Source organism: Lissotriton helveticus, chromosome 1_2, assembly GCF_964261635.1.
Source record: "Lissotriton helveticus chromosome 1_2, aLisHel1.1, whole genome shotgun sequence".
Lineage (NCBI taxonomy): Eukaryota > Metazoa > Chordata > Amphibia > Caudata > Salamandridae > Lissotriton > Lissotriton helveticus.
In genome coordinates, this window is record NC_136058.1 from 320,163,206 (window position 1) to 320,187,213 (window position 24,008).

Genomic DNA, 24,008 nt, shown 5'->3' on the forward strand with positions numbered 1-24,008 from the left:
AGGTTCTTGGCACGTATGCAGGCTTGGGTCAGAGCAACTAGCTCTGCTGCTTGAGCAGACAGGATGTCAATACGATGTGTTTCTACGACTTCAGTTTCGGTAGTCACTGCATACGCGGCTACTAGTTCTCCTGTACTTGTTCTCATACATGAACCATCCACATAAAGTGTCAGGTCGGGATTGGGTAATGCAATGTCTGTCAGGTCTTGTCTTGGCTTTGTCATAATGTTAACAACTTCCACACAGTCATGTGTGGCGGAAGTAGAAGTAACTGACGGTAACAGTGTAGCAGGATTTAGAATGTTGCAGCGTCTGATTTCTATGTGTGGCTGGAACAGTGTCAGTTCATAACCTGTTAAACGTGCAATTGTCAAGTGCTGAGTCTGTGTTCGGTTTAAAAGAACTTCCACAGAGTGTGGAACTTGTACTGTCAGGGAATGTCCTAACACTATGGAATCACTTTGTCTGATTGCTAGAGCTGTGGCTGCAACTGACTTGAGGCACGCAGGCAGAGCCTGGGCTACTGGATCTAATGTGCTCGAGAAATAAGCACAGGGCTTGTACTGTCCTGCTTGATCTTGTGTGAGAACAGATAATGCAGTACCATCACGTTCTGTGACAAAGAGTGTAAAAGACTTACTGTAGTTCGGTGTTGCTAGAACAGGTGCTTGACATAAGGCTTTCTTTAATTCATTAAAAACAAGTGTATGTTCCTGGGTCCAAGGGAGGACAGTCGATACGGCTGCCTCCTGTGTCGTTAACTGTATCAGTGGCTTGGCTAGAAATGCATACTGAGGAATCCATTGTCTGCAATAAGAAGTGAGGCCAATAAAAGCTCGTACCTCCTTCTGTGTCTTGGGCTGTGGAAGACTCGCTATTAACTGGATACGGTCTGGTGTCAACTGCCTACCCCACTTGGACAGTAAGTGTCCTAAGTAGATCACTTGCTGGACACAGAATTGTAATTTGGAAGGGGACACCTTATGCCCCTGCTCGGCCAGAAAATACAGAACCGTAAGTGACGCACGCTCGCAGTCACGTTCAGAACGGGCTGTGATCAGTAGATCATCGACATACTGGAGCAGGGCAGTGTCAGTTGGCATGTGGATATTGTCTAGTTGTCTCTTAAGTGTTTGACTGTAAATACTAGGACTTTCTGTGAAACCTTGAGGAGCTCGTGTGAATTTATAGCTCCTTCCATTTAAACAAAAACCAAAAAGGTACTGGCTGTCTGGATGAATGGGGACACTGAAAAATGCGTTCTTGAGATCGATAACTGTGAAAAATGTGGCTTCAGAATCAATGGCTGTCAATAGAGAAGAAATATCTGGGACTAGTGGGTACTGGGGTATGATACATTTATTAAGCTCTCGAAGGTCAATCACTAATCGATATACTGGAGGTGCATTTGGATCAGTACGTTTCAGGACCGGAATGATAGGAGAATTACATACATTGGAGTCAGTTTCTACAACCACTCCTTGAGCAATAAGTTCGTCAATAATTTTGGATAAGGCTGCTACAGCCTCAGGTGGCAATCTGTACTGTCTGATTCGCGGCAAAACTATACCTTGTTTGAGAGTCACACGATGGGGTGTGATGTGCATACAACCTACATCAGTTGGACCTTGCGCCCATAAATGCTGTGGTACATTCAGTAATCTTGGATCAAAATCACGTAATACATAATGACCTTTAAAGTCTCTGAGAAACAAACGGACTCCTTCTGGGGAGCAGCAAATTACTGCACCTAATTCTTTTAACGTTTTAATGCCTAACAAATTTTCTGGACATGATTTCGTGAGTAACAAATCAGTAGTTCGGGACAATGGACCAACTTCTAGGGAAACTGGTTTCGAAATTTCATTAACAATCGGCTTTCCTGAAAATCCAAGGGAAACATTTTTAGAGCCTGAGAGCGGAGCCCCTGGAACCTCGTCATGACTGATAGTAGTCCTACTTGCCCCTGTATCAATCAAAAACTTTCTGTCTTTCCCTAATACTTGGCTGTGTACATAGGGACCCTCTTGATCTACAGGTATCTCGATGAGAGGCAAGCCTACCTCCCTCTCTAGGCTGTTTCATGAATACTGCTGATACTCTGGATACTCTGACTGGGCATACTGGTACATCTGTTGTGTGACATGCTGTGTTGCAGCGATAGGCTGCGGTGCTGTAACTGTCTGTTGTGCATTCTGGGGTGGCTGAGAAGTCTGTGAAACTTGTTCTTGTCTAGGCGGACGTGGTCTTTCTTTAGTTTTACCAGTGGCTATGTTGTGTTTCAGAACTGCACACTCGTTTATAAAATGACCTGGCTGTTTACAGTAATTGCAAGTCCCTTTAACGGGAGCTGCAGGATGACTGGCTTGATTCGGACCCCTCTTCTGACTGTCTTGTGGAACAGATTGTGCAACTAATACTTTCATTTTTGTGTCTTTCATACGTCTCCTTTCGTGTTCTTGCTCTTCCCTGATTCTATTCTGGTGATACTGGAGCATTTGTAGCATTTGTGACGGAGTATTAGCTTGCCAACTACTTTCGACTTTCGGTACTCGATTTTTAACTTGTGGACTTGAATTCTCGACTAGTTTGGTAACAAAAAGATGAGGGTACGATTCACTACTCGTTTTCAGACCACTGTTAATAATAAAACATTTTTCAAATCTAGAATAAAAATCACTAGTGTCTTCATCCTGTTTCTGTTTACAAGCTGAGATTGCATCCCAATCTTCCTTTTTCGTGGCTAGTAACCTTGGCAAAACCTGTATCAATAACTCGGGCAATTCTTTAACTTTACCCCCAAGACCGGTACCTGGTACTCGTGAAGTATCTTCAGCTTCTAGAGCCGTCCAATCTATCTTTTTCTCTCCCACCTCCCATTCTTTTTCCTTGAGTTTTTCATATACCCCTGCGGGCAACAGGACCTTTAACATTTTAATGATATCAGGATACGTGTATTCTCCCATACGGAGCATGTCTTTTAATTCTCGATGGAACCCTGCTGGATCTTTGTCGTGACAGGGAATTAACTTTTTCATCTCTAAGAGTTCCATCTTTGTGATAGGGGTGTAAACAAATACTCGTTCTAGATCACCACCCGTTGTCCTAACTGGGTGTACTTCTCGTAACGGATGCTGTCTATCTATGTAAAATGATTTACCTTCTGGAGGTGAGACATGAACAAAATGCGGATTCAAAAACGTTCGATATTTGTGGCGCTGTTCTAGAATGATACTAATTAAATCAGTACCTAGACCTCTCCATCTATACTGGAGTAACTCGTTCAGAACATCATGTAACGGACCTGGATCAGAATGCTGTCCCTCATACAGTGTGATGAGGTGCTGGATCATATACATACCCACCAGTCGCTGCTCGGCTGGGGGCAGTTTCAGAAACATTTGTGCCACTATTTCGTTTGGAAAAGTGGTAGAATCAGTAGTCCACCGGACTGCCGATCGGGCTAGTTCTTGTTCATGCATGGTACTAAGTTCACTATAACCGATTCGTGATTTCAGAATGTGATCGGTAGCTTGAAATACTTGCTCAAGAGAACCTTGTTCTGGTGCTGGAGGAGGGAAAACTTTCTTGTGTTCTAGGCGTGAATGTCGGTCGGGAAGTCTAGTTCTACCTACATACGCTATTCTGGAGGGATTCTCGTCGTCTACCTCTTCGGTATCAGAGTTGTCTGCTTTCTCGTCTACTCGTGCTGCTTCTCGTTTCTCGTGTAACTTTATTATTTCCCTACGGATCTTCTTGTACATACTCTCTATACAGTTCTGTGTCTTGTGTCTTCCCTCGGCTATATGGTCACTCCACCTGGTCAGGACTTTCATTTCTTCCGGATCTTTATCCGGATAATCTTGTTCCCTTATCAAACAATTAATTAGAAACTTTAAAAGCATGAGCTGAATCTCGACTTTTCTTTGAGCCATGGCTTCGCCAATACTTGCTGGATCTGCTCCTGTACGGATGAAACGATATATTCTGTCTAGATATTCCTTCATATTCGGTAGGGTGTCCAAATATTCGGTCACCCGTCTTACACGCAATGAATATATGACCATATCATCATCGCCTGGGACTGGATCATAACGGCATTCGGTAAGAGCTCGCTTGATATCTGCAACTGACTGATGTTTGGGCGAACGCTGTAACGCTCGGGCATGTAGCTCGAGTAATGTCACACGTCTGTGTTGAGGCGGGGTTCCAGGAGGACTTCCCCCCGCGGCTCCTAGACTAGAATCGTCGGTGTGTACTGTACGTGCTGGGAGAGTGACTGATGTAACTGGTACATGTACTGTAGGCTGGACCGGGGGTACCGTAACAGGTGCTGTAACGGGTGCCCCGGTGGCTGGAGGAACAGGAATTACATTATTTACGGGAGCTGGCGGAGCAGGATTTACATATTCTGGGACTGTGTCGTCCAAATAGGACGAGAGAAAAATATCAGCTGTGGTCGGTTTGTGACGTAGCTTAATCGGAACTAATGGCGGCGGAAAATGACATGGTGCTTCCGGGGTTGCTTTCGGCAAGCCCTCGGCAAGAAGAGGATACATACCCTTAATAAGGGCATTTCTCTGTCTGTCTGACTGTTCGGCTTTAACTCGTTCACCTACTTCGATTAATTCCCTTTCTTGGGCTCTTTCTGAGGATTCCCTACTTAATTCTGTCTTTCTGATTTCTTTTTCGGTTCTTTTATGAGATTCTTTGCGCCATAACTCGATGGCATCTTTCTGGGACTGTCTGGATTTCTTTTTCCATAATGCTTCTTCTACTCGCATGATGCACTCGGCATCCCACGTACCTGATACGGGCCATCTATATTTCTCTTCTAATTCCTTAGTGTACTCCACCCATAAGTCTAGATATAATATGGCACTTAAGCCATGCTTATGATACATAAAATGACCTGGACTGTCCCTAGGCGGGACAGGAACTGCTTCCTCTAGCAATCCTTTTCTGGTTTTTTACTGACGTAGCCTCGAGAATAGAGGCATAGTTTAGGCTGGAGTCTGGACACAATACAATACACGATAAACACAATAATAACTGGAAAAAACAAATCACTCATACCACGACATTGAAAACACATGAAATAACATTTAAAATAACAGTTTGGACAGAACACATGAATTTCTTGAGAACAGAACTTTACTGGAATGACTAGATGCACTGCTAAAACAGCACGAAACTTACCGGTCCCATAAAGAGACACGTCAGGACCCGCGTCCACCTAGGTGAACACTTCGTGTTGGATCTGTGTACCCAAACCCACGGACCAGAGACAAATTAATTGACCCTGTCTAGATACTACCCCAGCAACGGTACTCACCGGGCAGCAAGAACGGAAGGCCTCGGACTGGACTGGACTGCTACGACGACGGACTACGAACTTCGGACTTCAGTTACAGGTGGGCCTCCGGATACCTCGGACCTTGGACTCTCGGCTTGGGCTCTGGTCGGGACTCGCCGCGTTCCTCACCGCCTCGTCTGGACGCTGGACCGCAACCTCCGTCTCCTCCGTGGGCCTGAGGGATACTTGAAGCAGAAATATCTGCACGTGCACGGTATGGTTCCGTCACGGCTGCAGAGGATCAGGGGGCCTGCGTGGCTTCTCCGGCGCGTGGGGAAAGGGCAAGTCCCTACTCGGGCGCCATTATGTGGTAAATAAATAATTAATTACCGGTACTATTTTTCAGTATAATCAATAAAACAGGTAGCTCAATAAATAAGAGTCAGGATTCGAGGTATCTTGAGTCAACAGGCTTTAATCAGGCATAAAGGACAGGAACAGGACAGCCTGTACGGGAATAGAATGAAGGCAGTTGCCGGGGACAGGATCTGGGAACGGACAATTGGCTAGCAACTTTTAATATGGGTGTACAGTATATATACTTAAACAAATACATTACATTCAATACAGTAGGCGTAGCAGTAGGCGTGACTCGTAGCAGTCGCGAAAGATAAGGGCAAAATGATGTAACAAGAAGGCGTGTACAGGGCGTATACATAGACATGTGATGCAAACGTAACAGAATATGTCATAAACGGGGCGGAAACATGGAGGGGGCTACCTGAGCAGCTGGGACCTCTAACCTAGTGGTGCGCGCAAAATGGGCAATGACGTGTTACCAGGGAGAACTGGGGGCTATGACTTCTGCGCTAGAAGAGGAGACTAAAGTCTGGAGTATCAGAGCGACATGTACCCAGGGCATATCTAGTATCTGGTGTTTAGAGTACATGTTGATAGAATCCAAAAGTTATCAGGGCAAAGACTAATAGACACTAAGACTGGTGCATGCATAATTCTATATGTATTGCGTGTGCGAGGAATATTCTATGAATATTAATACAGTATTTCTCTTACATGGAGACATAAAGGCTAGACCATGACGGAAACTATTGATGCGATTCAGTAGCTTAGGAATGCAGAGAAGGAGGGCTGGACTGATAACTAGAAACATAACATACTCTTGGCAGACTGGGAGGCAGAGCCAGGCCGGGCCGGGCACTGCGAGGCATAAAGTAAGCAAAGGGTCAGGGATACAGGTGGGGGCTGTATCGCTCCTCGGAGAGGGTTCAGGAGACAGGAGCTGAATCTGAGTCCGGGCCCTTTTGAGGCCTAGAAACGGGGACAATTCAATGAATTAACGTGCACACTGTAATATTCGTTGTTTTCACGAAGACTGGAAACTGGCATACTAGAGATGGACATAACTGTAATTGCGTCTTTAATCGATCAGAGGGGAATACATGCATATCGATCATGCACGTATAACATAAGATGGGGAACACGTAGGCACATACAACATGGCAAAATTTACTTTTCCACAACAGAATGGTGTTGCGGCGAATGGTGCGAGTGGGGGTCCAGGGATGTTGCAGCATGGTGTACTCCGGGTTGTTTGCGCTTAACAAAACCCAATTAATAATAATAATAATAATACAACCGGCCACTGTATTCATCCCTAATCCGCCGCAATTCGATTCTGTAAACCCAAAAGAGGTACTAGGGGCCCATGTGAAAGACATACAACTGGTGGTCAGAAAGTTAAAACGACAAGTGAACTCCGCCACCTTAAAACTAGGGGTGTGCGGTAGCGTCGACAGATCGGGGCTGGAGGCGCAGCGAAAGATACTACAAATGGTTGACCAGTGTAAAAGGGTTATCATACAAACGTGCCAAACAACAGTGGCCGATATTTGGAGTATCCCCTCTTGACTATGCCGGCGTAGGCCCTTAAAGACCCAACAACCCCTGGGTGTTAATAAAAGTAAGCGTAAATCTAAATACAGCAGCAGGGTCCACACAGTTCTGACAAACTCCCTGCGTTTCTTACGCTTCCTCAACCGTAAAAAGGACATGGAACCCCTCATGCAAGATTATATATTTTCACAAGCACCGCCTGAATCACATACACCGGTACAATGCACCAGTCATTACACAAGTTCAGGCGAGGACCGCCCTTGGGTGGTACAGTTGGAGGGATCCCGGGGTAGAGCACCAAAATGACAATCCCAGGTACACACAGAAGGCCCTAGGGCTGGGGCTGTAGCAGAGGTCTCTATGAGCACATCACACACCGACACAAACCATACTGTTCAGGTAGGAGGGGGGCGGCTACCTAGAAAAGTATGGTCCCGCAAAAAACATAAGTGGGCTAATAGTGCTAAGCAACGCCGGCTTTTAATAAGTAAATTAAAGAAAGCGAAAATATGCGCTACACGGCGTCTTAAAAGGACCCCCAAGCCCGGCCTAAACCAGAATCCCCAAAGTGATACGGCAGCAAACTCCCCCTCCAGGCAGATTCCTCAAGATGAGGATTCAGAGACAGTGTTCTTAGAGAGCGTCAGAACCTACAGCCGTACTGTAGAGAGATTTAACGCTACAGAGCACTACGAGGAGTTTAGGTTTATTAACCTACACCGGATAAGGTCCTCCCTGCACTGGCATTTAGTCATACAGCAGGCTGTGCAATCACTCATTGATAGGTTGATACGTGATGTGGGTCCTAATGATTTTTTCCAGCTCCGCTTCCAGGGGCAGGGCCTTGACAGTCCGTTGTTCACCAAAAGAAGGGCCCTTGATGTGTTTGATGCTGTGGAATTTTTAGAAAACCTGTCAAAGCTTTTACAGAGTAAGGCTGAACTAGTCGCCTATGGCACTTTCAGAGTCATAGCCCTCATTGTAAGGGGTCGTGAGGGGGGTGTTTCCAGGCCTTTAAAGAGTGTCCTGTACAGTAAGATCATTGGTAAGAAACAAAGTTGGCTGCTCAACTTTAACAACGGAGCAGCCAACACATGTCTGGCGGCCAGCATCGTGGGAATGCTGATGGGTCGCAACATCACCGACGCTGTCATCATGTCTGGAGCAGCTGAAGCCCATGAGGTTCTTGAAATACCTCCAGACCGCATGGTCGGCTTTGGCGACATAGGTCTTTTTGAGAACTATTTCGCCGTTGCGGTGAAAGTTTTTATCACAACGGTTCTTGGAAGTACTTTACTACCGGGGAGCGGGGAGCGTGTGAAAAACAAGACTGTATATGTCCTTCACCATGAGAATCACTTTTACGGTATCTTGAACCTTAAAAGTTTTCTGGGAGTCAAGTACGTGTGCACACATTGCGACCATATATACAACACTAAGGCACAGCATCAGTGTGAATACATTGTAAGATGTGTCAGAGGGATGGTTGCGTTGTAGACGATGCCCTGAAGGTGATGTGTCGCACCTGTAAAATGTTTTGTCGCTCGCAAGCCTGCTTGCACATACACCGTGAAGCTATTAAATGCAGCCCTAAAATGGACTGTCAAGAGTGTGGCCGATATGTGTCGACAGAGCACAAATGCAAAGGCATGAAATATCCAAGGTGTCAGATTCCATGTCGGGCTGGATTTGTACACCAGTGTTACATGGTTAAAGGCAGACATCAGCCCAAAACCGAAGATTACATTGTTTTTGATATAGAGTGCACACAGGAGACGGGGGTACACCAACCTAACTATATTTACGCCCACCATCTAACTTCCGATGACTGCTGGGAGTTTGAGGGGCGAACGTGCGTTGGTGATTTCCTCAATACGTTCATTCAGTCAAAATTCAAAGGGGTATACCATGCTTGCCCACAACTCTAAAGCATACGACTCATTCTTTATTTTACAGAATATGATTCGTGAAAAGGTGCAAGTAGAACTCATCACTCAAGGGTCCAAGCTGATGTTGTTAATGGCTGGGCAGTTACAAATAAGATTCATAGACACCCTGAATTTCCTACCCATGAAATTGAGCAAGCTACCAAAAGCTTTTGGTTTTCCCGGGTGTAAAGGTTATTTTCCACACTTTTTTAACACTTGGGCGAACCAGAATTATGTGGGGCCCATGCCGCCTCCGGACAGCTACGGGGTTGATTATATGATGCCTGCTGAGAAAGAGAGTTTTCTACAGTGGTACTCTGAAAACCATGAAAAGGAGTTTAATTTTCAAACCGAATTGAAAGCCTATTGCAAGGCCGATGTAATGATCCTGCGACAGGCATGCAACCTCTTCAGAGATGTTGTGGTGTCTATGACTAAGAAAGTTAGGGTCATGAAACACAAAACACCTCAAATGACTAAGAAAGTCAGGGTCTGAAACCCAAGACACCTCAAATGCCAAAGTCGGTTGAATACATAGACCCTTTTCAAAACATCACCTTGGCCTCCATGTGTATGTCCATCTACAAGCACATGTTTTTAAGACCAGAAAGTATCGCTCTAGTGCCGCCAGACCTCTATAACGGTAAACAGAAAGGTTATTCAACCCCTTCTATCCAATGGCTCATGTACGTCTCTGAGAAGGAAGAAATAGATATTCGGCATGCCTTACAGGGTGGTGAATACCGCCTGGGTCCCTATTACCTGGATGGGTACGCTGAAATTAAGGGCGTGCCGACTGCCTTTGAATACAAGGGGTGTTTTTACCACGGCTGTCCACAGTGTTACAAACCTCATGAGTTTAACAGATTGCTGGGGGCCAAATTTGGACACTTACACAGACATACTATGATAAGGGCCCAGTATGTTGAAAAATGTGGCTTTGCTCTGCGGGTACTATGGGAGCACGAGTGGTTAGAGATGACAGCAACCAACACTGAGCTACGTTCTTTCCTTCAGAGTCGTGAATTACCACAAGCTCTGGAACCCCGCGATGCCTTATTCGGGGGGCGTACAAATGCCATACAGCTGTACAGGGCCGCTGGGGAGGGTGAGAAAATACACTATTATGATTTCACCAGTCTGTACCCGTTTGTAAACAAAATGAAGGTGTACCCCTTAGGGCACCCTACCATCATATATAGAGACTTTAAGCCCCTTTCCGAATACTTCGGGCTAGTCAAATGTGAAATCTATCCTCCAAGGCAGCTTTACTTTCCAGTGTTACCATACAGAGTTGATGGTAAGCTGATGTTCCCCCTCTGTCGTACATGCACTGTGTTTAAAGAGGTCGGTGGTTGCAGTCACACCGAAGAACAAAGGATGCTCACAGGGACCTGGTGCACCATCGAGGTCCAAGCTGCCTTAGACAAAGGCTACAGACTCGGTAGAGTACACGAGGTGTGGCATTTTAAGAGGACCACGACACGTCTCTTTTTTTACGCTACATTAATTTGTTTCTGAGAGACAAACAGGAGGCCTCCGGATATCCCGAATGGTGTACTAGTCAAGCTGCAAAGCAGAAATACATCGATGACTACCACACGCACGAGGGTATACGTTTACGGCCACATTTGATAGAAGTCAACCCTGCCCGCCGACAGTGAGACAAACTCTGTCTCAACTCCTTATGGGGAAAATTCGCACAGCATACAAACATGTCAAATACGACCTTAATAACAGATCCTGACGAACTGTTTAAGTACTTTTTTGCACCTTGTTACGAGGTGTCCAGCTGCGAGTTTATCGATGACGAGACCGCTGCTGTGTGCTGGAAATACACAAAAGAGTATCCCACAACGTGTAACAACATAAACATCTTTATAGCATGCTTCACGACTGCACATGCCCGTCTAGAGCTTTACGGTGTTATGGATAAACTCCAGGACCGTTGTCTGTATCATGATACCGACTCAGTGATTTTTCCGAGTAAACCGGGGGATGAAGATCTTCCTCTTGGGAATTATCTAAGTAATTTGACCAGCGAACTCGATAAGGATGAGTACATAATAGAATATACCTCAGCCGGGACTAAGACATACTCGTACAAAACGAACACCAACAAAGTGTGTATGAAGGTCAAAGGTATAACATTAAACGTCAGCAACACCCTAAAAATTAATTTTGACAGTCTGAAAGATCTGGTGCATGAATACTCTGCAGCGGCCGATCATGAAAATGATAAAAACCATAGTTGTTAACCAGCCCTGCTTAGTCAGATCCAAAAAGAAGTGGGACATTACAACACAGCCCCTACATAAAACCTTACGCGTTGTTTTTGACAAAAGGGTCCTGACTACTGATTATAAAACACTGCCGTACGGATATTAGGAGCATTAGAGAGGACACCACCAGCACAATGGACACCCGATTACAGCACCCATTCTCCTCTGTGTTAGCAGGGCCCTCAAACTGCGGTAAAAGCTACTTTATAAAAAAGCTCTTAGTAAATGCTCCAGGTGCTTTATCCCAAACACCTAATAACATCATATGGCTTTATTCGTGCTGGCAAGAGCTTTATACCGACCTGTCCCGCAGCTTCCCTCATATCAGATTTATAGAAGGTATACCTGAGAATCTCAACGATGATGTGCTGCTACCCTCGACCCTTGTAAACATGGTGATTGTCGATGACCTTATGCGCGAAGGTGGTGACCATCCTGAGCTAGAACGAGCTTTTACTCAATATTCACATCACCGCAATCTAAGCATATGTTACATTGTGCAGAACTTGTTTTACAAGGGTAAGAATAGCCGTTCTATAGCACTCAATGCCTCATATCTTGTTTTATTTAAAAATCCCTGTGACAAGCAGCAAATATCCATCATAGCTAAGCAGATGTACCCTGGGAAGACACACTTCTTCATGGAGGCCTTTAACGACGCTACATCAAAACCCCACGGCTACCTGCTGGTCGACTTAAAAAATAATACTCTAGAAGACTACAGACTAAGGGCGGATATTTTTCCCCCTGATCTCCCAGTCGCTTACACCCCAAAGACTAAGTCCCGAGCCTATAAAAAGCAGCGCTGAAGACCATTAGAGACATTTGTAGCCAGACCTTATAACCCCCCAGGTGTTCACAATGTCTGAACGCCTACGTCGCAATTGGGCCTTTCTGAAAATGTTGGTAACAGCCAGTCCCAAACACCGAAAGGCCCTCCTCTGCGCAGCTTCTGACGATTTAGTGGCAGCCATTTCAGAAATAGCTCTAAACACCCTAAAAGGCAACGTGCCTATATCAAAGAGCCAGTTACAAGTGTTGAAGGAGAAGCGACATCTTATCAGGAAGCTCGGTAATGAAAGGGCCTCACTCATCACCAAAAGAAACTGGTGAAACAGTCTGGGGGTTTTATAGGCTCATTGCTGGGCATAGCTATACCCGTAATTGCAAGCCTCCTCTCAGGACTGTGATGGAGCATGCCTCAAAGATGTATCTGGTTCCTAAGCAACAATTGGAGAAACTGGGCTCTACTGCGGACAATGCCTGGGATATACGTCGTAATGAGACTCTACGCCTGGATGCTGAAATTAAAGACATTTTGAACCGAATGGATCTAAACCCTTACGACAAAGCTACCCTTTACACCAGCACCCTTAAAAATGTTCTAAGCTACTACAAACAGTGGGATACCGAAAAAAACAAGTTAACTTTATATGCCCCGGACTCTGAACAGCCAGCAGCATCTGTGCATGCTACGCCGCCCAAACAGCCGCAGCGTTCCCAGACCCCTCCTTCGGATATTTTTGTTGATGACCTCCTAAAAAATATAAGCCAGAGGCATAGGGGGGCGCGCAAATGTTGATGAGTAAACTAGCCGCTTCTAAAGACAAAACAGCTTGGAATGACCGGGGTGAATTTCTCTACAAGGGCTAGCCGGTTGTTGGATCACACATGTACGATCTGGTCAAAGGTCTCACTCACCCCAAGATCCTAACGCATCAAAATGCTCCTAGAGGCTGGGAGCAGTTTCTACAAGCGACCGCTGAACTCAACATCCCTTCCACACTCGTGGGTAATAACGACCACCGCCGTATGCTTGAAAGTTTAACGGCTCCCCTCCCGCCATCGCCTGCCGCCTCTGACGGGCCCCTACTATCCCCCTCTTGCAGCAACCCCATGGGGCCTTCAGCACGGCGAAAAAGACACATGTCCAAGACCCACACTTGGATTAATCCTTAATGTTTCTACAGACTTTTTGAATAACTGTGCCTGCTACGTGTATAACAGTGATTTTTCTTCATATATTTCTTTAGTATTGACTGTCAATATAATGCGTAATCTACATAATGTTTGTAATAAACACTTTTTATAAATTTTCAACCCTTCTCACTCGTCTTTCTAAAACATTTTAATTATGGTGTATGAGACAGCATAGAAATACAGAGTCTGAATGTGTGCTTTAAAAAAATTCTTTATTTTAAACGTTCATCATTAAACATACATGTGTTACAATCCCTTACAATTTTGACAGACGCTATATTCTGTTTCCACAGGCCGGACCGAGACCCTTGTGTTCTCTTTTACATGTTTCACAACTATACTGTCATTGTTAACAAGGTCACTCGAATATAGATTTAAGAAATTTCTAAACGACGTACCCTCAGACATTTTACTGATAAAATAAATACAGTGTTCCCCGCATGTGATGGCTAGCGAATCCTCGCCGCAGCTTTTTTCACAAACTTGAATATGGGTTTTGTATAGATACTGTGTTCGGGGAACTCTGATGTACTGTCAAACACCGTAACCTTGTCACTATCTATAAACATGCCAACCCAGTGTGTTCCACCCTTGTAATGAGGATTGGTGTTAAAGACTAGGGTGCATGGTCTTTCTGACCCTATTTCGGTAGGCAGCCCATCGCTAGGGAAAACACCTAAAAAATATTTCCTAGCGTATTTGTGCCTGCTTAAGAAGTCCCGTATCTGCACAGTGTCCATTTCACAAACGTTTAAAGATAGTCAAACAAAATCTGTCTGGCATGGTTGATCTGAATGATGCTGTCAAATACAGAGAATACGATCATGTTCACATTCGTAGGTAGCGGATTACTAAATCGTATTTCAGCTTTTAGATTTCCGTTTTTGACAAGGTTGTAATGATCACCGTCTTCCATGTCAGGGGTCAGGTCGAATGCGAACAGCGTGTATCCGGTCCCATAGCCTTCTCTTGTCACAGCTACACCACAGTCCCGTAGATGCTTCCCGGTTATCGAATCGAAACCAGCCCCTGGTATTCCCTGATGTAGTTGGAGTTTATAAAACTGGCGGTGTACGGTTTTGCAGGAATCACGGTGCCCTGGTGGACCAGCGCAGCATAGTTGATGTTGTAGTGCTTAAAATTGAAGGGATTTGCGGCGTAGGAGCCGCTAAAAGCTGTATTGTCCACAAATCCAATGATGATAAGCTTAGGTAGTTGTCCCAGAAATAAATTCTGTTGCTGCGTTAACCTTGTACCGGCTGTGATGCTGAATACCTTCAGAGCATTCCACTGCGTACTTGGCGTTTGATATTTGCAAAGCGTCGGCGTGAGCTAGTCTGACACTCGGGGACACTTTTACCCTCTTTACAAACAGACTCGCTGACAGCATGTCCAACTTGTACTGTTCCGCATCCCCGCTGATGAGACAGAATGAATCCTTGTTACGCGTCAGCTTGATATTAAGATCGATTCCGTTGATGAGCAGTTTATCTTGGAAGAATAGGTCTGAATGTATGCGGCCCAGAAGGTCAAACTGGCGACTGGCCGATACAAAACTGGCTCTTTTTACAAAGCCCTGATTTTCATTGTCCAACTCCTTGACTTCAAAATGTTCACATGTGTCCTTGTAGAAGAGCCCCGATGAAAGCTGCGTGTCGAGGGCGTCGCTACTGTAATTTAGAATGCTCTCGAGGTAGGCTCTGTAGGCGTACATGTTATCGTTCTGTGTGATGAGGCGGTCGCCCAGGGTGAAGTCCACCTGATTAAACAGGGTTGCGAGGGAATAAGCTATCGTAGCCACTTTAGCGTCTGCTGCTATGTCGGAACCATCAGCTTTTACAATTTTACACATAAGGTGGAGTAGCGTGTTGTTGCGATCCAGATACATATCCGTGGACCCTGATACATAAAACTCTAAAGGGGCCAATTGTGTCAAAGCGGCTAAAGGCGATACCTCCATGAAGAAGCTGTTTTCGATGCTTGTCTGTGTAGGCTTTAGAGTAAACAAGTCTAACTCGGATTTGGCGCACTCGCCCGATGCACAGTGTACGAAGGCCATGGATGTATGACGTTACAACGCATACTTTTACGACTACCATTACAACGCATTTTTTACAACGCAAAAACTTTTACAACGCATACAATTACAACGCAGGATTTTACAACGCAAGTACCTTTACAACGCATACCATTACAACGTAAATATTGGTAAATATATATATATTTTTTTAATATAAATTTAAATTATTAAAATATAATTAAATGTAATGTAATTTTATTTAATTAATTTAATTTAAAAATAATTTTAATTTATTTTTACAAATTAACCCTGTACCCCAAAAACTGAAAACTGACCCTGAACCCTAAAAATACCCCTTTACCCAAAAACTGAAAACTGACCCTGAACCCTAAAAAACCCTCTTTAAGCTCCACACTTTCCACTATAAATATTTCATCGCTAAAAGTCTGTTGGTAACCCTTCGTAAAGACCCCTTTTAATTTTGAAATTCTTACGTGATCACCTTTTTTAAAAATAGGCTTCTTCACCTTTGTAGCGAAATTCTGTCCGTACACAGTTCTCCAAACAGCTAACGAATTAGTATGCGTTACCTCTACTGGTGCTGTTTTGATGGTCCTGTGATAACTGGCATTATATACATCTAAAAAGGCCTGTAGAACATCAACGTATCTGTAGGTGTTGTGGGCCGTAAAATACCTCCACATCTTAGAATTTAAAGTTCTGTTAAACCGCTCTACAACCGCTGCTTTTACCTCTGTGTGTGTTACAAAATGTTGAACGCCGTGGTGCTTTAATAATTTCTGAAATGTGTTGTTTAAGAATTCTTTACCCGCATCGGTTTGTAGTTTTTGAGGAATTCGCCCTTTCTCGAAGATGGCTTTAAAAGCGGCCGTGACACTAGCCCCAGTTTTATCGCGTAACGCTTTTGCGTAGGCATACTTGGACAGCACATCTATAACAGTTAATATATAGTGAGCTCCGTTGTTATGTTTTGCTAAATCTTGAAGGCTGATGATATCCGCCTGCCATTGATAATCTAATTGTGCATTAACGATTGTAGGCCGTCTCTTAAAACGTCTTCTGGCGGGTTTATGTAGTGAATATGCCTCCTCTCCTGATAACCAGTTCTTCACCAGATCTCTGCTTACAGGTTCGTTTTCATCTACAGCCCTTCTATATAGAGCTTCGGCGCTTCCCAAGCTTCCAACTCCCCGTGTATCATAATAAAGTTTTCTTAACAGGGACCCCGACATGTTATTGTCCGCTACACACCAGACAATGAATGCCACTTGTTTTGCATAAGTGCATTTTATTAAAAAATTAAAGAAAAAATTTTACAAATCATAAACAGAGTATACTTTACATTTTTCACAGTGTCGTAAGGACATATCAACACAGAGTCACCTTGAGGTGTAACATTCTATTACTTTGTTCTAAATACACGCTATCATGTAACGTTAAATAAGCCCCTGTTTAAAACAGTTTTCGGGGGGCCAAAGACCCTATTTTTCTATTTTTTTTTATACAGATTACACATACCTCGTGCTACGAGTTTTTCTATCATCTTTCTGTTGAAAGTGGTGCCCATACCCTGCATACCTGGTAATTTTAAGCTCGGGTCATAGGCATATCGGATCTCGTTGATTGCAGATGTCAAGATTCTCAACATATCCGGGTGGACAAGCTTCTTTTCAGCGTACAACCTATACACCACCCTTAGCAGTTTATACACCTTGTATGGATCTATCAAACTACAAATATAGCGTATTGTCCTTGCTCTGTATGATTCACACAAACATTCATGAGCCTCCTGCTGCGGATCGTTGATTTGTTGTCCGTTACAAAGGCTGTAATAGTCACGCCTGACACAGTTTAGGACCACCTGGCGGCGAAAGCCTTAACTTCCTGCCTTGCGTAGTAGGACAAGCCTTCATCTTCCTTTTCACACATGTCAGAGTTGCATACACACTTGTCGCAGCCATCACGATTTTGGCATGTGGAACTTTCAGCCTGTTTTGAGCACCACAGACAATTGAAAATTACATTGCTCGCTTTTGTAGACCGCCATTCTGACGCAGGCCTTTTTGGGGTTTCTCTCTAGGGTTCAAAAGAAGAAAGAATTACAATCTGTAAGTTGAAGAAATAAAATACATTGTTATGTAGGTGACCGCGCATAACATTTTCTTACTAACCTCTGCATATTCACCGCTCTCTGCGGCGGCTCTAAAATCTTGAGAGTCGCTAATGTCCTGCGATGCCCCATCATCTTCGACGCTTGTACCAGGTTGTTGCAGAACACCCTTCTCAACATCCGTATCCTCCTGAAGGTCCATGGCATCATAGCTGGGTGTGATAGAAGGTGCTACATCTTTTTTACCATAGTTTATTAAGTAGGTGTATTTGACTGTGTTTGCTCTCTAGGGTCCAAAAGAAGAAAATATTGACAGTTTGTTAGTTGAAGAAATAAAATAAACCATTATGTAATTGCCTGCTCATAACATTCTCTTTTTAAAAATGTTACTAACCTTCGCATTTTCATCGTCATCTGCGGCGGCTCTGAAATCTTGAGAGTCGCTAATGTCCTGTGATGCCCCATCATCTTCGACGCTTGTAGATGGCTGTTGCAGATCGACCTTCTCAGCAGCCTTATCCTCCTGAAGGTCCATGTCTTCATAGACGGGTGTATTAGGCGGTGCTACAGCTTCTTCAGCTTCCTCCAGGTCCATTGAACTGAGGCCAGCAAGCAGGCTGCCACTACATGAGACCTCACTTTCGCTGCTGTCTCCCTTAATCGGGGACATCCGACATACGCAATCCTTGAGACGGCGAGCTTCCATTGGCCTACATATGCCATTGCCAAAACCAGTAACGTCGCAGCCCATATCCCTAGGGGTTTCTTGTTGAGCATCCTCGTCCATTACATGGGGAGTTAAAGTGCGGTAATATCTATTGATAGTCGGTTGGGAGCCACCTAACACTGGCCTTTTCACGAATGGGTTGTATCTCTTCATTCTGATGTGGGGTGAGGGCACCTTTTCGTATTCAGGCTTCTGCTTGCTGTATGAGGCTCTTAAGGAAGTCTTATATGTATCCTAAGCAGCCTCTAAAAGGGGCGTACACCTCTACACCATAACAATGGCATACAAATGTCATAGGACTCTGGTTCGCTGATGGTCCCAAAACAAACCCGCCCTTTGGAAGACCTCCCCTTGGGACAAATGGACACCTACAGTCATCATAGAGGGCTGTGACCTATCAGTTTTAAGGACACACAGACCTGTCACTTTTTGCGCACACATTTCCCTTAACCTAAATGCCCTGCCAGGCTAACATAACATTTAACACTGTCTCGTGCTCTGACACACCCCCTTATGCTACATCCCCCACAGAACAGCTCCAGTTAGGGAGACCACACATTCCTCATGTCACCAAACTTTTTGCTCACCATCTGTCACTTTTAAGCACAGGAACACCCTGTCACTTTTGGGGACACAGGCCTGTCAATTTTAAGGAAACACACATGCATGTCACTTTTAAGGACAGGAACACCCTGTCACTTTTGGGGACACAGGCCTGTCATTTTTAAGGAAACACACATGCATGTCACTTTTAAGGACAGGAACACCCTGTCACTTTTGGGGACACAGGCCTGTCATTTTTAAGGAAACACACATGCATGTCACTTTTAAGGACATGAACACCCTGTCACTTATGGGGTCACAGACCTGTTACTTTTAAGGACACACAGACCTGTCACTTTTGGGGACACGCATGACGAGAAATGGTATCCCTACTTTCTACTGGTGCAATCTGTCTTAACCCCAATCCCCTGTAGCGCTTACTCAACTTTTTTTTAATGTAGTCTGATATAGTGCAAATTCGACCTACAGGTATCGAAGCGCTTTACGTGAGCTAGACCTGCCAACTCACATGGTGCCACATGTTATCACCCATTGAGGAGCCAATATTATTATTATTATTATTAGTGGATTTGTACAGCGCAAAGCTGCCCCAGCGACGGGGCGTCCCAGCGCTACCCAAAACTATATAACATAGTGGCAGGAAAGACGAGCTGAAAAACACCGCAAAGAGTGGATTACCAACTCGTTTTTGGAGGCTCTGGTCAGATATCTATTAAGGGTGTGAAAACACCCCTGGGCATCGGCAACCGACTCAGCAAGCTTCAGTTTTTCCTTTTTGTGGGAAGAGGGTTGGTTGAGGGTGTTGGCAGAGTTCCTCTTAGGTGGATCTCGGTCAAGGCTCCACCTACTTCTCACCTGGTGAAATATTGTTGTAAGTTGGCAGGTCTGCATGAGCGCCAGTTGCATTACACAAGGTCACTTTCATTTTTTGGGCCCAATGAGAAGAGTTTTAGAGTGAAACTTATAATAGTGCTGCATCGTCCTTGCACCACACAACGGGACGAGAGGGTGACGCAACACCAAAGTAGATGTATCAAGCCACGCAAGGCCACCTTGCATGGCACTGAGTGCTTGACAAATGTTGAGTAACGCAACGCAGCACAAATCACTACCTTGCATCACTCTGACCTAGGAGGCTGGTTGGAGCGCGAGTGTTCCCACGTATCCACCCTTGCATTTTGCCGATTCCTATCTTTACCATTACTGGTAGACATGGGAATGCATCAAAAAGCTACACCTCCCATGATGAGGCATAAGGAGGAGAAATATCTTTATTTCTCTTTGTTTTTTCCTCTTTCTGCAGAAAATGCCTCAGGTTATGTATTTTTCTGCAGTTAATTGTCCCTTCCTGCACACAAACAATCCTTTCTGCAATGCAGGCCCCCTTGCCCCATAGTTAAGGCAGCCTGCGCTGGTGCTAGGCAGCACATTGTACGCCGCGCAAGGAAAGGACAGGAATGCGCCCTATCATGTTAAGTACTATGCATTTCTGCCCTTTCCTTCACGCAGCACAGCGCAGCAAGGAGGCTTGCCGCGCTGCGCGAAAGTTTGCTAAATATGCCTCTAAGGGATTCGCCCAGAATCACAGGATGTTGAGCGCACTCTGAGACTCCATCCTGCTTCCCTCTTTTCAAGGTCAGCACCTCTCCCCTAATGGCACATTGTCTCCCCTTGTAACTCTTAATCTGACAATTTTTCTCTCTGTCTGTTTAATGGCTTCCAAGGCCTTTCTTTGAGCAATGACTGTGTCCCCCATTCTCTCTTCTCTCAGGCAGGGACATCATAAGGATTTGGGGGGCTCTGTTCGGAAGAGCTTTAAATGTATGATCCAATTTCAGCTCTTTCAGGCCCTCTGTGGCCAGGTCACTGACAGAATAAAGGCCCACTCTCTTAATTCTAAAGGTGTTTACATCTAATATTCAGCGATAGCGACATGTATTTTCAATATTGTAACACAGCAGCAGCTCACTAATATGACTGCAAATAATCTCTGTAGACCCCTCCCATTTATCATATATGAGGTCATGTTTTGATCTAAAAGACACTTTTTCATGGATGTTGCATGAAATGTAAACACATTTCCCTGCAAAATGTCTGTAATAGACCCTCACACATCACCTGCATTAAAAATAAATGAAAGGAAACCGATATGTAAAACAATCTAATTTAGAATTATTAAAGGCCACCGATGCAAGACTCTCTGCTGAACAGAGCTGGCTCTATCAGGGGCCCCCTAAAAGGTTGGGGCCCTGGACCAGAGCCCACATTGCCTTAAAACCTCTCTCCTCTCAGGGATGCTTTATCCGCTGCCCATAATCTTTGTGCTGATTCCACCGAACTCTTGTTTTAATATGTTATCAAACGTGAGCGGAATTTAATTTAATCTGCAGGTAGTTTGTCAATCGACAGAGCATGTCTGGAGAGATGTACAGAGCTCTTGAGGTGAAATGTATAAATGTATCCAGAGGGTAAAAATAATCTTGGGCGAGGCATTCTAATGGAGAGTTACTGTGGTCAAGTTTGGTACAGACTGGCGGAGACATCAGGGTTTGGGATGTACAGAAAGAGGTTCCTGTGTGTGTGTGGCCCATGTGTTCAATATCTGTAAACCCGCTGCTGTGGCAGCGTTTGTAATGAACATTTTCAAGCGCGTGGAAGGGTTTAATTGTACCCCAAGATTTCAGATGTTTGAGGGGAGCACAAGGGGTGGAGGGAGAGGTAGCAGGATTTTTGTTTTCTGTTTTTGGAAAATTCAGCATAGAAGAGCTCTCCGGGTGACTAAGAGATGGCGGGTGTCTGGATGTGAGTTGTGAAAGGAACTGAGAGAGAGAATTATTAGTTATCCTCTGTGTAGATGATGGAAAAAGTTAAAAGAATGAATGATGCTGGGAAGAGTTGAGGTGCAGAGCGAGAAGGGCAGGCGGCTCAGGTGTGACCCTGGTGGGACACGGGCAGGGTGGAGGGCGAGGACTGCCCAGAGACTGTCTCTGGTCGCCCTCCTGCTTTTATGGGGTGTCCCGTGCACTGACAACCCATTTGGAAGGTGCCTACCTCTTGGAAAAGCCCCTCCCAGTCCCAGGGTCCCTTTGGGACGTAGGTGGAAGTGTATAGTGGAGGTTTGAAGTAAACTCAAGGGGGCACCCCACATGGCAGCAAATATTGGATCCTATAGAAGACAGCTTTCTTTCCATCCGGGGTGTGTATTTTTTCCATCAGTCATTGGTGGCTTCAGAGTGCCTAGACGTCATCTTGCCTGTATAATGCGCTATGTTTGATTGGATACTGCCTCAACTACGCACACTCTTTGTAACTGGATCTTGCAAAATATCTTTCACCCCCCCCCCCCCCCTGTGTGCAGCCCCCGCTGCAACCCCCCATCATCAGACAGAGCCGGGGGCCCCGGTAGGTGTAGAGGAGCTGGAAAATGAGAAACATCAGTCACAGGCAGGACAGGGCGGGTTGAGGCTTCAACGAGGAGCTGCTGCGCAGACTCGGTGATATCGAATCCTCGTTAGTATAGTGGTCAGTATCCCCGCCTGTCACGCGGGAGACCGGGGTTCAATTCCCCGACGGGGAGGATATAATATTTTTTCTTTTAAAACATTCAGCCCACATTTTAAACGTAGGACGATGTAAAATCTGCTTTAAATGCAATTATTAATGTGATACTAGTACTATCGAGTGCTAAGACTTTTTATTTGTGGCCACACATCGTAATTTAAAATATTTAGTACTTCAATGCCATACCTTTCAAACTCTATCACCGGCAATTTCTAAGTGTTTTACGTTTTGGACAGCATGTGTGCCTTTTTATTTTGCCACTATGTAATTTCTTGAGAAAGGAAACGCGTGATGAAAAATAAAACACCTACATGATAAATAAAATGTATTCAAGTAAGTATTTTTCATGTTAAATAAATGGAATATTGATGCTGGCTCTGAAAGGGGAATTGTTTTATACGCAGGAAAACTTTTCATCTATTGAAGTGAAATGGTATAACTTACAAACATATTGTCAAAGCAAAAGAACCACTGACCCGGACGTACACACCTCACCACCCTCATCAGAGCTTTTATATTTCCTAGGACCAGGCATGAATGCCAAATACAGGTGAGTTATTTAAACTGCATTCTGGGATTTGGAGTCCTATATGTATATCATCATACAATAGGACTGCAGGTCCCAGCATTTTTTAAGTACAACCCTGTACAGGGGGAGCTGCTGGTGCACGTGGGCACTTGGGAAATTTGAGAGCTGTCCTCCTGCAGGGATCCCAGAGAAGAAGCACTGATCCCTAGAAATGAAGGGGCAGATTTACAAGCCTCTTGCGCCCCTTTTACACCGCCGTTGAGTCACTTTTGTGACGCGGCGGCGCAAAAGATGCGCCATGGTGCGAGGTACTTACAACGTGATGCTTCTAGGAGATGCGCCACGTTGTAAAGCTCTGCGCCAGAAGAAGGCCTTCCTGTGCAGGGGGGGGGGGCGTTCCGGCGCAGGATAGGCAACATAATATGGCTATTGATAAAAGGGGCTGAGTGAAATCTACAAGATTTAACTCAGTTACTTTTGGGCCCATGCTGCGTCAGAACCCTGCGCCTGCCAGGCGTAAGGATTGACGCAGCATTCTAACAATAGGGCCCCCCAGAGCCTTGCTGGATCTGCGTCACGCTTGCGACGCAACTCCAGCAATGCGCCACTTTTACGGCACAGATGCGTGATGCATCTATGCCATTTTTGCCCCAAGGTGCGCCACACTGTAAATGCGGTACAAAAGGGGGTGGTGATGGACGGAGCATCTGAATCAATCAAACACTCACACGCAGTCAAAAGATCTGGGTTTAATCCATCACCGTTCTTTAGCCCACTCTGCCACCCCAGTTCAGACATGGCTATATGCAAATCAGTCTGACCCTGTGCCTCATGGGAACAGTCCAGCCCGAACTGCCAAGCCATGTCTTCCCTGGACCGGAAACAAGCTTCCGAGGACCGGTTTCTGGCATTCCAGCCGTCTTCAGCCCGGCTTGCTTGAATCCAGTGGCAAAGTGAGCAAGGGACTCACGTCTGAGCATACCCTGCCACACTTATGGCGGCCAAAAGCGGTAAATCACCACCCCCTTTTGTACCACACTGTAAATGCGGCACATCCATGGTGGTGGAGGCATGGC

General features: G+C 45.1%; 1 protein-coding gene, 1 non-coding gene and 1 pseudogene across 2 annotated transcripts in view; 2 read left to right on the forward strand and 1 right to left on the reverse strand.

Moving 5' to 3' along the window:
- Positions 1-24,008, forward strand: part of LOC144807878 (uncharacterized) — a 41,336-nt gene that overhangs the window by 10,864 nt on the left and 6,464 nt on the right. The gene's annotated exons all lie outside the window — the stretch shown is intronic.
- LOC144807926 (uncharacterized) lies at positions 16,894-18,431 on the reverse strand (annotated as a pseudogene).
- On the forward strand, positions 22,348-22,419 carry TRNAD-GUC (transfer RNA aspartic acid (anticodon GUC)). The gene has a single exon. It is a non-coding gene; the product is annotated as a tRNA-Asp (tRNA).